This window comes from Chelonia mydas, chromosome 4, assembly GCF_015237465.2.
Source record: "Chelonia mydas isolate rCheMyd1 chromosome 4, rCheMyd1.pri.v2, whole genome shotgun sequence".
Classification (NCBI taxonomy): domain Eukaryota; kingdom Metazoa; phylum Chordata; order Testudines; family Cheloniidae; genus Chelonia; species Chelonia mydas.
The window spans coordinates 46340574-46356086 of NC_057852.1; the positions used below are offsets into that span (position 1 = coordinate 46340574).

Below are 15513 nucleotides of genomic sequence, written 5' to 3' on the forward strand. Positions count from 1 at the left end.
GCTTGAGTTAGCCCACTGGGAGGAACTCCCAAGTGTGCCTTCCTGGGTTCAAAGGGGTTTTTTGCATTTGGGTGGTGGCAGCATCTACCCATCCAAAGTCAGAGAGAAGCTGTAACCTTGGGAGTTTAATTCCTGCCTGGAGTGGCCAGTATTAAGTATTTAGAATCCTTGTGGGCCCCCACCTTCTGCACTCAAAGTTCCAGACTGGGGAATCAGCCTTGACAGCATTAAAGGGGTATTACTCTGTAAAACAGATAGGTGTTTGATTTTCTTGCCTATCATTTTGGAAGGAGATCACAGAAGATGGAAATTTAAGATTTCGTATGTTGATCTATGCTACGCTAAGATGTCTACAAGAAAGGCTGGTCAGCCTGGAACTCCATTAAGATGAATGTGACTAGGCCCTAGTGCTGCTTCGGAGAAGCTAGATGGGAATCATCCTGACAGAAGTGAGACAGGACTTGGGTTACCAAAGAGGAGAAGTGAGGTTCTGAGAGGAACAGGATCAGGGATCTGATTTGACAGAGTTGAAGTCAGTGGGAACCTTGTCATTGACTTCAATGGCAGCAAAATCAGGCCCCAGATGAGGAAAAAGAAGCTGGGGCAGTCTGGAACTGCTCTCAGAGGCCCAGACCTGTATGTGTGTTGTTGATGTTGTTGCAGAGGATGGGAGGTTCCATCACTTGGCAACTTGGCCAGACAGTTTGGGGGTGATCAATGGGACAGTGGAAACTCCTGTCTCATAGAATATCAGGGTTGGAAGGGACCTCAGGAGGTCATCTAGTCCAACCCCCTGCTCAAAGCAGGACCAATCCCCAACTAAATCATCCCAGCCAGGGCATTGTCAAGCCTGACCTTAAAAACTTCTAAGGAAGGAGATTCCACCACCTCCCCAGGTAACGCATTCCAGTGCTTCACCACCCTCCTAGTGAAAAAGTTTTTCCTAATATCCAACCTAAACCTCCCCCACTGCAACTTGAGATCATGACTCCTCGTTCTGTCATCTGCTACCACTGAGAACAGTCTAGATCCATCCTCTTTGGAACCCCCTTTCAGGTAGTTGAAAGCAGCTATCAAATCCCCCCTCATTCTTCTCTTCTGCAGACTAAACAAACCCAGTTCCCTCAGCCTCTCTTCATAAGTCATGTGTTCCAGTCCCCTAATCATTTTTGTTGCCCTCCGCTGGACTCTTTCCAATTTTTCCACATCCTTCGTGTAGTGTGGGGACCAAAACTGGACACAGTACTCCAGATGAGGCCTCACCAATGTTGAATAGAGGGGAACGATCATGTCCCTCGATCTGCTGGCAATGCCCCTACTTATACATCCCAAAATGCCATTTGCCTTCTTGGCAACAAGGGCACACTGTTGCCACATATCCAGCTTCTCGTCCACTGTAACCCCTAGGTCCTTTTTTGCAGAACTGCTGCCTAGCCATTCAGTCCCTAGTCTGTAGCGGTGCATGGGATTCTTCCATCCTAAGTGCAGGACTCTGCACTTGTCCTTGTTGAACCTCATCAGATTTCTTTTGGCCCTATCCTCCAATTTGTCTAGGTCCCTCTGTATCCTATCCCTACCCTCCAGCGTATCTACCTCTCCTCCCAGTTCAGTATCATCTGCAAACTTGCTGAGGGTGCAATCCATGCCATCCTCCAGATCATTTATGAAGATATTGAACAAAACCAGCTCAAGGACCGACCCTTGGGGCACTCCACTTGATACCAGCTGCCAACTAGACATGGAGCCATTGATCACTACCTGTTGAGCCCAAAAATCTAGCCAGCTTTCTATCCACCTTATAGTCCATTCATCCAGCCCATACTTCTTTAACTTGCTGGCAAAAATACTGTGGGAGACTGTGTCAAAAGCTTTGCTAAAGTCAAGGAACAACACGTCCACTGCTGTCCCCTCATCCACAGAGCCAGTTATCTCATCACAGAAGGCAATTAGATTAGTCAGACATGACTTGCCCTTGGTGAATCCATGCTGACTGTTCCTGATCACTTTCCTCTCCTCTAAGTGCTCTCCTTGCTGTTTGTCCTGCTTTCTTAGTATGAGGCAGGAGCCCTCCCCTCTCACGCTCTCCTACTCGTGCTTCCTCCCGGTATCCCACTTCCCCACTTACCTCAGGGCTTTGCTCTCCTCTTCCCCCAGTGAACGTAGTTTAAAGCCCTCCTAACTAGGTTAGCCAGCCTCTTTGGTATTAAACTGAGAAATATTTTATTTTTAAGTCTTTATTTCTATATTGTTTGTTTAGGGGTATTTATTAGATTAAACAGTTTGATTTGTTACTTGCTCTACAGAATGGCTTGTAGGGTTCTAAGAACAGTTTCCAAAATCCTTTCTGGTATAAGATATAAGTAGAGTGCTGGCGTAAAATTGGCCCTTATAGATTGAAAAGAGTTAAAACATTAGAAGAGTGAATACAATGATTGTACATTGTTCTAAAATATTTTTTAAAATAAAAACTGCTTTTAGTTTTTCCTTAGATCCTTGAATAGCAAAATTGGAATGCAAAGTGTTTCCGTTTTAGCTATTACCTCAGATGAGTTACTCTCAGTCCTTAAGTTCTTGTTTAAACATAGACACGACAGCCTCCATTTCCCCACCGCACCTCTAGTGGGCCATTGGGAGAGTCACTGCACTACACGCATGATGTGAAAGATTTGTCATGATCCCCAGATTCCATGGTGTTGGAGGACATTCTTAATAGCTTTTCTTGATAATCAGTGGCCTGTGTACCCCTGTAATTATGACGGAAATGATCACTTATCTAAGTTTAGATTCTTGCATATAATTAATATTCTTTTTTGTTGTTGACTTAGTTGCTTTTGCAGTTTTACATCAGTCATTTTCAATTAGCCTAGTAAGCCGGAGGGTTTTGTAACTTTGCGGGGAAAGATAAAGTTAGAACACGTATGCTAAATTGAACTTTTTATCTCGTAAAATTATCATGGCCTAAATTAAGAATGAAAGAGTGATTAGCATGACTGAATTATTGCAAATGGAATCTCTGTGGGAAAAACCAGTCTTTGAAACCTGAAGAGGAGACACAACTATCAAACACAACTATCAAATTTCCCCCTTTCTTGTAAAACTACAATAATTTTAAAATTAATAGTTCTAGGGCATCCATCAGATATGCTGTCTTGTGTACAAGAAATAGTCTGATGATTTATGTTGCTATGATGATGGGATCAGTAAATATAGACTTAGAATTTCAAATGATTTTTATTTCATTAATTATTTCAGTAGAAAGAAGTCTAACTGATTTTTTCCCAGACTTTTGGAGACTACAGGATTTTAGTAATAGTCTCACCATGGATAGACTAAATGGCTGGGATTTGAATCTGAATAATACTGGAGGTTACCAAAAGCAATTTTGTGGCTCAGTCCGCACAGCTGTGGAAGGATATAAGGAGGTGTGAGAATGCTCTAATGCCCCTGCATGGCCTCCTTCGGTTTGAATGTTAGGGGAAAGCAGGTACTGTGCAGCTCCTACAGCCCTTTACCTACCCTAGTGAGTGGACCAAGAGGGGTTGGAAGCAGGCCGAGTCTTGACTCTGATCCCTGAAGTGTGTTGACAAACACAACCGAGGAGTAGTAATTTGCAACTGGTAAGGGCCCATAGCAGGTTACTCACCTCAACAGGAGGAGCAGAAAAGAAAATTGGACCTCTCTGAAGCATGTTGTCCTTCCTTTTACAAGGGCAGATTGTATAAACGCAATGGAGTCCAATGCAGAGTGGAGTACCTACACTTGGCTGAGGAAAAGACTTAATACCCTTTGAACTCCAGTTATGTAAATAGTACTGGTTCTTTAAATAAAATTATCCTGGTAATCATAATATAATTTCCTTTATCAGCTTCTCTAACCTGAGCTGCACGTTCTCTCTCTTCATATTAACTCACAAAAATATTTTAAAATCCTATATTTGGCCTGCAATGGCACCAGGGAATATAATAACCATGAATAATTATCAAACCTTTTACAGAAAGCATATCAAAGGAATCCAGTAGAAAATCTGAAATATTTCCTTTCTTTTGTGGAATATCATTATATCATACTTATTACATTACAAGTCTCTTGTGTCAAGCATTTGAAAAACACTAAAATGTACAAGGAGGCAGTGTTGATGAGTTCAACACTATTAACACATTACAAGTTTTGGGCCTATAGTGTAACTATATTAATTAAAATGGCATTTTAATTTTCACCCAAATGCCATTTCAAAATTCAACAGTCTTCATAAACTGAGGATCGGTGCGAGAGAACCTCACTCACTGGATAGCGGCAATTCTTCAGTTGTTAATTGGATGCCTAATTTTATTCAGTTTTGTACAACTCTGCTAATATGTATCAGTAGTAATATGAGATTTAAATTAATAATTTTATATTGTATTTATTCAAGCAATACTGCACCCTGGTCTGAGACAGATTTTGTTTTTGCTAGAGATATTGTTTTTATCAAGAAGGTCCTTCCCATTCAAAGGTTGTTGGAAAATCTTTGGGAAGTAATTTCCTTCAGTATTTTTTTTAAATTAATTTACTACTTAATTTACTATTTAATGTATTTCCTGCTTACATTTACTGCAAAAGTCTGACTCCTTGCTCTGAAGCGCCAACAAGATGGGAGAAATGTTTCCATATTCAGTTTTTGAGGGACACGTTTTAAAAGCCACCGAATCCAAAAAGCACAAAGCATCCAGGATGCTAACAGGCTGAATGGTTTTTATTTGCAATAAATCTGTTAGATGTAAGGATGTGGCATAGTAAAGCTCTTCCTGCAAATCACCATCAGAAAGATGATAACTTCCATGACTTCCTAGATAATAAGGACACTAAGTCTCAATTGTGTCATTTAGACATAACCTAGAATCGGGGTGGTCAAACAAAGATCCACTCTGGAAATTGATGCATATTGTGGTACTCCGTGCAGATGGCACTCTTCACTCTGAGCTGGTACTGAATTAATTCCCAAAAAAGGTCCTTAGTGTCACTGAATCCACAGTGTTAGTGAAGATAATGGGCCAGATTCTGTTCTGATATGCCAGTGTAAATCCAGAGTACTAAAATCAGTGGAGTTATTCTGGATTTACATCATTGTAACAGAATATGGTCTGTTGTCATTCAGGTAACAGACATACAACGGTTCTAACCAGTGCGTTTATTAAAGATCAGCTACAGAGAAAACACAATTAATCCACAGAATATGTGCTGACTGACCCCACTAGCCAAATTGCTCCTTGGGTTCAGCTCAGAAGTAAGTTTCAACTAAACTTAAAAAAAAAAAAATCTCTGAAATTGTCTTGTCAATTTCTGCTGAAGATCACTCAAACATCATTGTAGGACATCACTGAAAACATCAATCTTATTGCAATTAATGAAACCCACTGGGCATACAATGTCAACAAATACATTGTGGGATATATTTGAGTAAAATGAAAGAAGAAGTCACAATGTAATTTCTCTTTCATCATGCACCTACGTGCAAGACTATTGTTTGCTGACAAAACTCCTTTTGGTTTACAGTGAAAAGTCACAAAATAACAAGCACTGGGGAAAAAAAATCCCACCAGGTCACAAAAGCTGCATCTGCAAATGTTGACCATTTTGCTTTCTTTATTAAATGTGTTTGGGTCTATACTATATATCCACAATCTCTGTTGTAAATAGACTGTTCCTATGGCACTGAAATGAACTGGACTGTGTGATGATTTCTCACTGAAATAAATATTTTACAATAATTGGTTTTAAAAATGTATAAAAGGATCAGTGAAGGAATTTAAATGCCAGTAGTTATATAATTCTTCTGATATGAATAATTTTTTGCCCCAAAATTAACTTACTAATTACAGCAGTTAAGTGTAATTACTCTACCTCTTCAGGTTCTTTATTATTACTTTCTAACCCTAAGACAAATTCTGCCAAGGATAATTACCATAACAGTAATTTAGTGCACATTTTGATCTTGTTAGGAATACAATATAATCTTCACAAAATGATCTTTTCCATGTTAATCAGTCATTCATGAAGCTGTCTTTCCTGTTGCTGACTCCTCTTAGAAGCAGTTTGAAGCCCAATAATTGGTCATGCGGGAAGGGCAGCAGAGAATATATTGCTCTGTTTCAGGGCCTGGTTTTGGCAAAAGCTCCCATTTAACTTTGTACTCAGAGAATCTGAATTAAGCTTCAGTACAATAATAAAAATATAAGAAGACTCAGTACTTTGAGTTAAAAAAAACCCTCAAATATTTGAGCTCTCTAAAGAACCAGTATATCAATCCATCACCAGACCAAGTTTACACCTGTTTTTAGGCCTTGAGGCAGCAAAGCACTTAAACACTTTGTTAGGGTTCCTTCCCCACTCTGAACTCTGGGGTACAGATGTGGGGACCCACATGAAAGACCCCTTAAGCTTATTTTTACCAGCTTAGGTTAAAAACCTTCCCAAGGCACAAATTCTGCCTTGTCCTTGAACAGTATGCTGCCACCACCACGTGATTTAGACAAAGAATGAGGGAAAGGACCACTTGGAGTCCTATTCTCCCAAAATATTCCCCCAAGCCCTATACCCCCTTTCCTTGGGAAGTCTTGAGAATAATATTCTCACCAATTGGTACAGGTGAACACAGACCCAAACCCTTGGATCTTAAGAACAATGAAAAATCAATCAGGTTCTTAAAAGAATAATTTTATTTAAAGAAAAGGTAAAAGAATCACCTCTGTAAAATCAGGATGGTAAATACTTTACAGGGTAATCCGATTCAAAACACAGAGGATTCCCCTCTAGGCAAAACTTTAAAGTTACAAAAAACCTGAATAAACCTAGGAAAGGGAAAATTCACAAGTTGAAAACAAAAGGTAATCTAACGTGCCTTGCCTTATTTACTTACTCTTTTTGTAATATCAGAGACTTGTACAGAATGGTTTATCGGCGAAGGAGTTTTTTGACCTGATGCTTCTCTGCTTTCCCCAGAGAACACACCAACAAAGCCTCCCCCCCCCCGCCCCGATTTGAAAGTATTTTCTTTCCCCATTGGTCCTTTTGGTCAGGTGCCAACGAGGTTATTTGAGCTTCTTAACCCCTTACAGGTAAGGAGGAATTCTAGGCTACCGTTAGCTGTATGGTTATGACACACTTACTTAAATCCCATTAAAGTTAAGCATATGCTTAACTATTTTGCTGAATTGGAACAAACTTGCTACATGTTTAAGTGCTTTGCTTAATCTGAGCCTTAGTGTATAAATTAGTTGGCAGCCAATATTTCATGAAATACTAATCCAGAGGTTGAAGTGCATAATGTTTTATTGCATTGATCGCAAAATCAGTAGAGGCTTATCTTGATGGATTTGAAAAAAAAAAAAAGTGGTTTTGACCTGGTTTTTTTGTTTTATGGCAAAAGGCAATTTGTTAGTGAAAACTGTGATTCTCCCACACCCTCAGCTCTGAACACCTCCCTCCCCGACATACACACCCAAGTGAAGGGAAAAAAAATATACAAGGCTCACATGTGAAGAGTCTGAAAGGGACTTTTAAAATCACATGGTAGGATCTGATGGGTAGTCCAAGGCCCCTTAGAGCAAGTTTATTAACATTTCTTTAGTCTGGGCCTCACAGGCATAAGGGGGAATTGAGAAGAAAAAGCAAATGCAAACTTTTTTTACCTAAGGTGTGCCACAAAGCTTCTGGTAGGAGATAATACCATATTTTATAATTCTGGCCTTCAGCCCTCTAGTGTTCTTGCCAGTGACACTTTCACCCCAATGAAAGTCTCAGTGTGACTTTTTTTTATTCTTTGCAATAATGTACTAGGTGGTGTCTCAGACTGGACCCAAAAATCTCCAGTTGCTTTTGAAAAACTTTGCAATGTCTTTGTTGATAAGGGCCAAAGTGGTCTAAATTTGAGCAGCAAATTTGTGCACATAAATTGGCTGTCTAGCTGCCTGATCAAGGTGTGTAAAAGCCATATATGAGCTAGACTGTCAGTGAGTGCAGTTGGAGCACTTGGATTTGGAAGCTGGCTTGGCGTTGCTGAAATTTTTGCCATAAAGATCACATGGGAGTTCTGAGAATAGGAGTTTGCTCAATTGTCCTTGGTGAAAGTTGCTACTTTCCTCCACTATGGAGCTGTGTGCTGGCTAATGTTCTCCCTAGATGTGGCCATGTTTCAGTGGCATCTGTAGTGATTCCTGCTTAAAACACTTTAGGACTGTTTTTATTTGCCCTGAAAGACACATTCAAGGAGCAGGTGTTAGATGGGTTCATCTCAGATCATTAGTCAACGAGACATCAAATAGCCAATAGCCAAATAGTTCAACTGGTTTATTAAGTTAGATTGCTGTAACTAAAGACAGATCAATACAATACAGAAAAGTGATACTCACCAGTCCAGGGTTCAGAATCTGCAGCTCCTACTGGTGCAAATTGGTTTACAATTCTAGAGGTTTTACAGACCACTTGTTTATTTTTTTTTCTATTATTTGTGGTTAGCTATGCACCTCATATCACCACACGCCATCATATGTCACCTTTATCAATGATCTAGACCAGTGATGCTCAGACCTCAGTGTTTTAGGAGCCAAATTAGCAATCAACATTACCCCAAAGAGCCATAGTAGTGTGAATTCATTGTTTCATTTACTATAACTATATGTTATTCTCAAAGCAAAATTATTGATCAAGTATTCTACAATTGGTTAATAACATAGTAAAAGCATCCTGGTTAATAACTTAGATTGGTTAATAATTACATCACACAGTGTTTTAATATCATGTGCTGCAAAGAGCTGAATTAAAGAGCCACTTGTGGGCTCTCAAGCCTCAGTCTGATCTAGACTGCATAGGTTCCTAGTTTCAAACCTGACATACTTAACATTTTGGCCCGATTAACAACAAATACAATATTCGGTTGCGTGGTAAGCTGCTTAACGCTTTTTAACCAATCATTTAATTTTTCCCTTTGGAATTGGAACTCCATATGCATCTGCAAGACTTCTTTCTTTCTTGTGGTTTCGGTTATAAGTTCATAACTTATTATTCAAGCAGTCAGAGCCGTCGTAAGCATAAAAACAACCTTAAACAGCTGTGAAAATAAGTCATGCCTTAGACACAAAATACTGCAGGAGGTGCCTTGTCTTTTAGGGCACCTCCTACATAAGTTTAATAAGCCCAAAGCCAAATATACCTTCTGGTTCCTTTGATGTAATTGTTTTGGACGATGGGCCCATATGGCAACACACATAGCAGGTCACTCACTTCCCAGTCATGATAAATATCTGTTTATAAATTACAAATGTGTGAATAGCTGCACGACAGGAGACAAAGGTACATAGGCAAAAATTTCTGGGACATTGTAGAGTATTCCCACCCCCTGTCTGACAGCCTCTGTGCTGTTAAGGAGGATGAAAGTCTCACGGAAGCTGGAGCGGAAGGAAACGATCCCATAGTTGGGTCCCTCCTTCCAAATGATGTCATGGTATCCTCTCGAACTGAGGATACCTCTCTGGGAGAGGGACCCCTGGTATTAGGAAGAGACAGGTAATAGTAAAGGGGAATTCAATTATTAGAAATATAGATTGTTGGGTCTGTGGTGACCAGGAGAAATGCACGGTGAAAATTGCCTGCTGGGTGCGAAAGGTGCAGACTTCTCGAGACATCTAGATAAACTTATGTGCAGTGCTGAGGAGGTGTCGGTGGTCGTGGTTCATGTGGGGACCAGTTATATAGGGAAAGGTAGGAGAGAGGTCCTGAAAGCCAAATTTAGGCTGTTTGGTAAGAGATCAAAGTCTAGGACCTCCATTATGGCATTCTCTGAAATGCTTCCAGTTCCACGTGCCAGGACAGTTAGACAAGCAGAAATGCAGAGTCTCAATGCATGGATGAGACAATGGTGTTCAGAGGAAGGATTTAGGTTTTTAGGAACAGGGGAACCTTTTGGGAAAAGAGGAGCCTCTGCAGGATATATTGGTTCCATTTAAAGCAAAACAGAACCAGCTTGCTGGCATGTACAATTAAAAAGGTTGTAGATGAGTTTTTAAACTAAGCACTTGGGGAAATACAACAGGTACAGAAGAGCACACAGTTCAGATGGACACATCTTTTGGGGGAGAATTTATTAAAGGGGTTGCTCAATATCGTAGTAAAGAGGAGAGGATAGAAGTTGATAAAGTACAGGTAGGAACTGAAGACAAACAGTCAAAGGAAAGAGAGTCCCATTCAGTTACATCACATGAAGGCAGCCAACTAAATATTGACACATTTTATAAGTGTTTGTATATAAGTGCAAAAAGTCTAAATATTCAGATGGGTGAATTTGGCTGTCTGGTATGAAATGAGAGTATTGATATAGTAGGCATCCCAGAAACTAGGTGAAATGAGAATAATCAATGGGACATGGTAGTAGCAGGGTACAATATATATAGTAATGACTGAGTAGGGAGTGGCACTATATGTGAAAGTAAGCAGAGTCAAATGTAGTAAAAATCTTAAATGAATCAAACTGTACCATAAAATCTCTATGGATTAAAATTCCATGCTTGAATAGTAAGAGTATACTACTAACCACCTTACCAGGATGGTGGTGATGGTTTTGAAATGCTCAGGGAGATCAGAGAGGCTACAAAAACAAAAATCCAATAATAAGGGTGGATTTCAACTATCCCCACATTGACTGGGAATATGTCACTTCAGGACGGGATGCAGAGACAAAATTTCTAGACACCACTAATGACTGGTGTGACGTTGCACTCAATATGAGTTTATAAAAATACACTAATTAGTGTGAATATAATGTAACTGGAATATGCTTCATGCAAAAGGTCTCTTGTAAGGTATCATTACAAAGCTAATAATCTACTGAGTGTGGTTATCCTATTTGTATAAATGTATCACTCTTGTATCTGAAACTAGAAATATGAAATATAACTCTGAGGTCCTATTGTAGTTATGCAAAGTGTGCGCCATTAATGGTGGTTTGGAATCTTAATGTCTCCCATTAACCAAGGCAATTACCTGTAGATGGCTCTCTTTTACTTGTAAGTCTTCCTGTATACCTGTGGGCTGGCATGTGCGTGATGAAGTCTTACAGTGAAATGTGATCATGTCACCTGAACTGGAATCCATCTTCAGCCTGGTGCTTTTCCATTGAGAAGGAGGGGTGGGAACCCAGAGGGACAAATGATTCCTGCCTTATGGAAAATATAGATAAGTGGGTGGAACAGAACAAACGGGGTGGTCATCATGAGAAATCCCCTAGCTGCCACCTGAGCAGTAACAAGAGCTGTACCAGGGGAAAGGATTGTGCCCAGACTGGAAAGGCATCCAGTCTGTGAAAGAAACTTATTGAAACATCTCTGAGGGTGAGATTTTATCTGTATTCAGTTTTATTACTGTACTAGACTTAGACTTGCGTGTTTTATTTTATTTTGCTCCATAATTCACTTTGTTCTGTCTGTTACTACTTGGAACCACTTAAATCCTACTTTCTGTATTTAATAAAATCACTTTTTACTTATTAATTAACTCAGAACATGTATTAATACCTGGGGGGGGAGGGTCAAACAGCTGTGCATATCTCTCTATCAGTGTTATAAAGAGCAAACAATTTATGAGTTTACTCTGTATAAGCTTTATACAGGGTAAAATTGATTTATTTGGGGTTTTGGACCCCACTGGGAGTTGGGCATCTGAGTGTTAAAGACAGGAACACTTCTTAAGCTGCTTTCAGTTAAGTCTGCAGCTTTGGGGCACGTGGTTCAGACCCAGGGTCTGTATTGGAGCAGACTGGCATGTCTGGCTCAACAAGACAGGGTGTTGGAGTCTCAAGCTGGCAGGGAAAGCAGGTCAGAAGTAGTCTTGGCACATCAGTTGGCAGCCCCAAGGGGATTTCTGTGATCCAACCCAGCACAACTGGTTCTTGGAGCAGCTAGTACTGGAACCCACAAAGGGAGAGGCAAGTCTTGATTTAGTCCTAACTGTCACACAGATCTGGTCCAAGAGTTGAATATAGCTGAACCACTCTGTAACAGTGACCATAATGTAATTAAATTTAACATCCTTTTAGGGGAAAAAATACCACACAAAACCACCATAGTAGTAGCATTTAATTTCAATAAGGGGAACTACACAAAATGAGGAAGTTAGTTAAACTGAAATTAAAAGGAATAGTCACATTAGTGAAATTTCCACAAGCTGCATGGAAACTTAACCCCCCCCCCCATAGAGGTTCAAACTATATGTATACTTCAAAAGAAAAAAAAAAGGCAAGAGGACCAAAAAATGCCACCATGGCTAAACAATAGAGTAAAAGAGGCAGTTAGAGGGAGAAAAAAATCTTTTAAAAATTGGAAGTCAAATCCAATTGTAGAAAACAGAAAGAAACATAAACTTTGGCAAGTCAAATATAAAAGTACAATTAGACAGTTCAAAAAACAATGCTGAAGGACAACTAGCAAAAGACACAAAAACTTAACAATTTTTAAGTATATCAGAAGCAGGAAGCCCTACCAAACAATCAGTGGGGACCACTGGATGATCAAGATGCTACAGGATCACTCCAGGAAGAAAGCCATTGTGGGGAAGCTAAATGAATTTTTTGTGTCTGTCTTCACTGGAGAGGATGTGAAGGAACCATTCTTTTTAGGTGACAAATCTGATAAACTGTCCAAGGTTGAGATGTCACTAGAGGAGATTTTGGAAGAAATTGATAAAGTAAAATGTAATAAGTGACCAGGAGCCGATGGTATTCACCCAAGCATTCTAAAGGAACTGAAATATGAAATTGCAGAACTACTAACTGTGGTATATATCCTGTCATCTGGTACAGAAGCTGATTTAAATGATAGGTTACATGCTACAGTTAGTAGTTCTGCAATTTCATATTTTAGTTCCTTCAGAACTCTTGGTTGAATACCATCTGGTCCTGGTGACTAGTAGATAGATAATGTAACACCTATTTTTTTAAAAGAAGAATCCAGAGGTGATCCTGGTAACTAGAGGCTGGTAAGGGTAGGCCTAACTTCAATACCAGGCAAATTGGTTGAAACTATAGGAGAGAACAGAATTATTAAACACATAGATGAACATGGTATACTTTGGAAGAGTTAACGTGGATTTCGCAAAGGTAAATCATGCTTCAACAATCTGTTAGAAATCTTTGAGGGGGGACCACATCTGGGTATGGAAATTGTATGGTGGGCCATAAATGCTCACAAAAATGGAGGCTGGGTTGCCTGAGGGGGTGAGGGCCCAGCTGGGGGTGTGGGCTCTGGGGGCCAGAAATGAGGAGTTCAGGGTGCGGGAGGTGGTTGGGGCAGGGGGTTGGAATGCGGAAGGGAGAGAGGGCTCTGGCTGGAGGTGTGGGCTCTGGGGTGGGGCCAAGAATGAGGGGCTTGGGGTGCAGGAGGATGCTGTGGGCTGGGGGTGAAGCATAGGGGTTCAGAGTACAGGAGGGGGCTCCAGGCTGGGGCAGGGGTTGGGGTGCAGCAGGGGATGAGGGCTCTGGCTGGGAGTGCAGGCTCCAGGCTGGGGATGAGGGGTTCGGAGGGCGGGAGGGGATCAGGGTTGGGGGAGGGGGGTGGGGCTCAGGAGGAGGCCAGGTGTGCAGGCTCCAGGCAGTGCTTACCTCAAGCAGCTCCTGAAAGCAGCGGCGTGCCCCCCCTCCAGCTCCTGTGCCCGCAGATGCCATCCCTGCAGCTCCCATTGGCCATGGTTCCTGGCCAATGGGAGCTGCAGGGCTGTCACTTGGGGCGGGGGCAGCATGCAGCGCCCCCTGCAGCATGCAGAGCCCCCTGCCCCTATGCATAGGAGCTGCAGGGGGGACATGCTGCTGCTTCCAGTAGCCGAGTGGAGCCACGGCACACACGGAGTGGGGCAACCCCCCCACCTGCTCCCCAGCAGCAGGTCGAAGGCTGGATTAAAAGGTCTGATGAGCCGGTTGTGGCCCCTCGGCCGTAGTTTACTTACCCCTGGGATAAAGTGTACTTAGACTTTCAGAAAGCCTTTGACAAGGTCCCTCACCAAATGCTCTTAAGTAGTCATTGGATAAGAGGGACAGTTAGGGGTATGGAATAGCTTCCATATAAGGAGAGATTAAAGAGTGGGACTGTTCAGTTTGGAAAAGAGATGACTATGGGGGGATATGATACCAGTCTATAAAATAATTAATGGTGTGGAAAGTGTCAATAGGTAAATGTTATTAGCCCCTTTACATAACACAAGAACCAGGGGTTACTTAATGAATTTAATAGATGGTAGGTTTAAAACAAACAAAAGAAAATACTTCACACGATGCACAATCAACCTGTAGAACTGATTGTTAGGGGGTACTATGAAAGCCAAACATATAACTGGTGTCTAAAAAAGAGTTCGATAAATTCATGGAGGATAACTCCATCAATGGCTATTAGCCAAGATGGTCAGGAACACAACGCCATGCTCTGGGCATCCAAAACCTCTGACTGCCAAAAGCTGGGACTGGATGATAGGGGATGGATCACTTGATAAATTGCCCTGTTCTGTTTATTCCTTCTGAAGCATCTGGCACTGGCCACTGAGGGAAGACAGGACATTGGCTAGAGGGACATTCGGTCTGTTCCAGTATGGCCATTTGTATGTTATGTTCTTATCATTTTAGACAAGTTTACAGATACATTATGGAAAGTTGTGGGCAATGTGATATAGAATGACTACATTTAATATATAGCACAATATTTTGCCTGTCTAATATAGCAGGAATATTGCTGTTGCATTAACAAAATAACAAAAACTCTGCTGTCTGGCTGTGGCATGGTGAATGAAAAAGTTAATATATGACTAAAATGCTGATAGCCTGTATAGTGTCATTATTTTATTGCTATAGGTCTACCAGTTTATTAAGCTTATAAATACATTGCTCAAAAATCACATTTATGTAAGGCTTACTTCTGGTCATTGCAGCACTTATGTTGCGCATCTAATTCAAGATTTTTGGCTTGTTCTGTTCTAGTCATTCACCGACCTCTTTTGTAAGGTTTCTAATGTATTTTCTGTAGGGGAGATTTTGGTCAGCCAGCAAAATGCCTGGACCACAACCGATAATTGAAATATTGATTATCATACTTATGGTCAAAAGCAGCTAAATCAGTAGCTCTTAGCAAGCCTCTGCTCTGGCCTAAGCATATCTAAGCAAGAAGGCAGGAGGTTGTGGGGGGAGCCCACCCTGTGTCCTTCCTGATAAGATCTTTTGTTGAAATTGCTGATGTATGTGTTTTAGAAAAACAGGACGTTTATCTATATCTGCCCTTTGGGATGTGTTTGTCAGGGTCCTCAAAACTTGCGGGCTCTGCAGAAATATACCTGTCTAATTAATAGTTTGAGGAAACCTCTTGCTTAAACTTTAAAATTGTTTGATTAACAAGTTTGTTTATTGACATGTTATTGTTCACTAACCCAAATAAATAAAGAGAGAAAGTATGGGGTAGGTGGACTCTGCAGGGATACTTTAGGGACAGGTAAGGCAGCTGAAAAGACTGG

The 15513-nt window shown here is 40.9% G+C and overlaps 1 long non-coding RNA gene across 1 annotated transcript in view; it reads left to right on the top strand.

Moving 5' to 3' along the window:
- Window positions 1-15513, top strand: part of LOC122465555 — a 104104-nt gene that overhangs the window by 34652 nt on the left and 53939 nt on the right. The window lies entirely within an intron of this gene.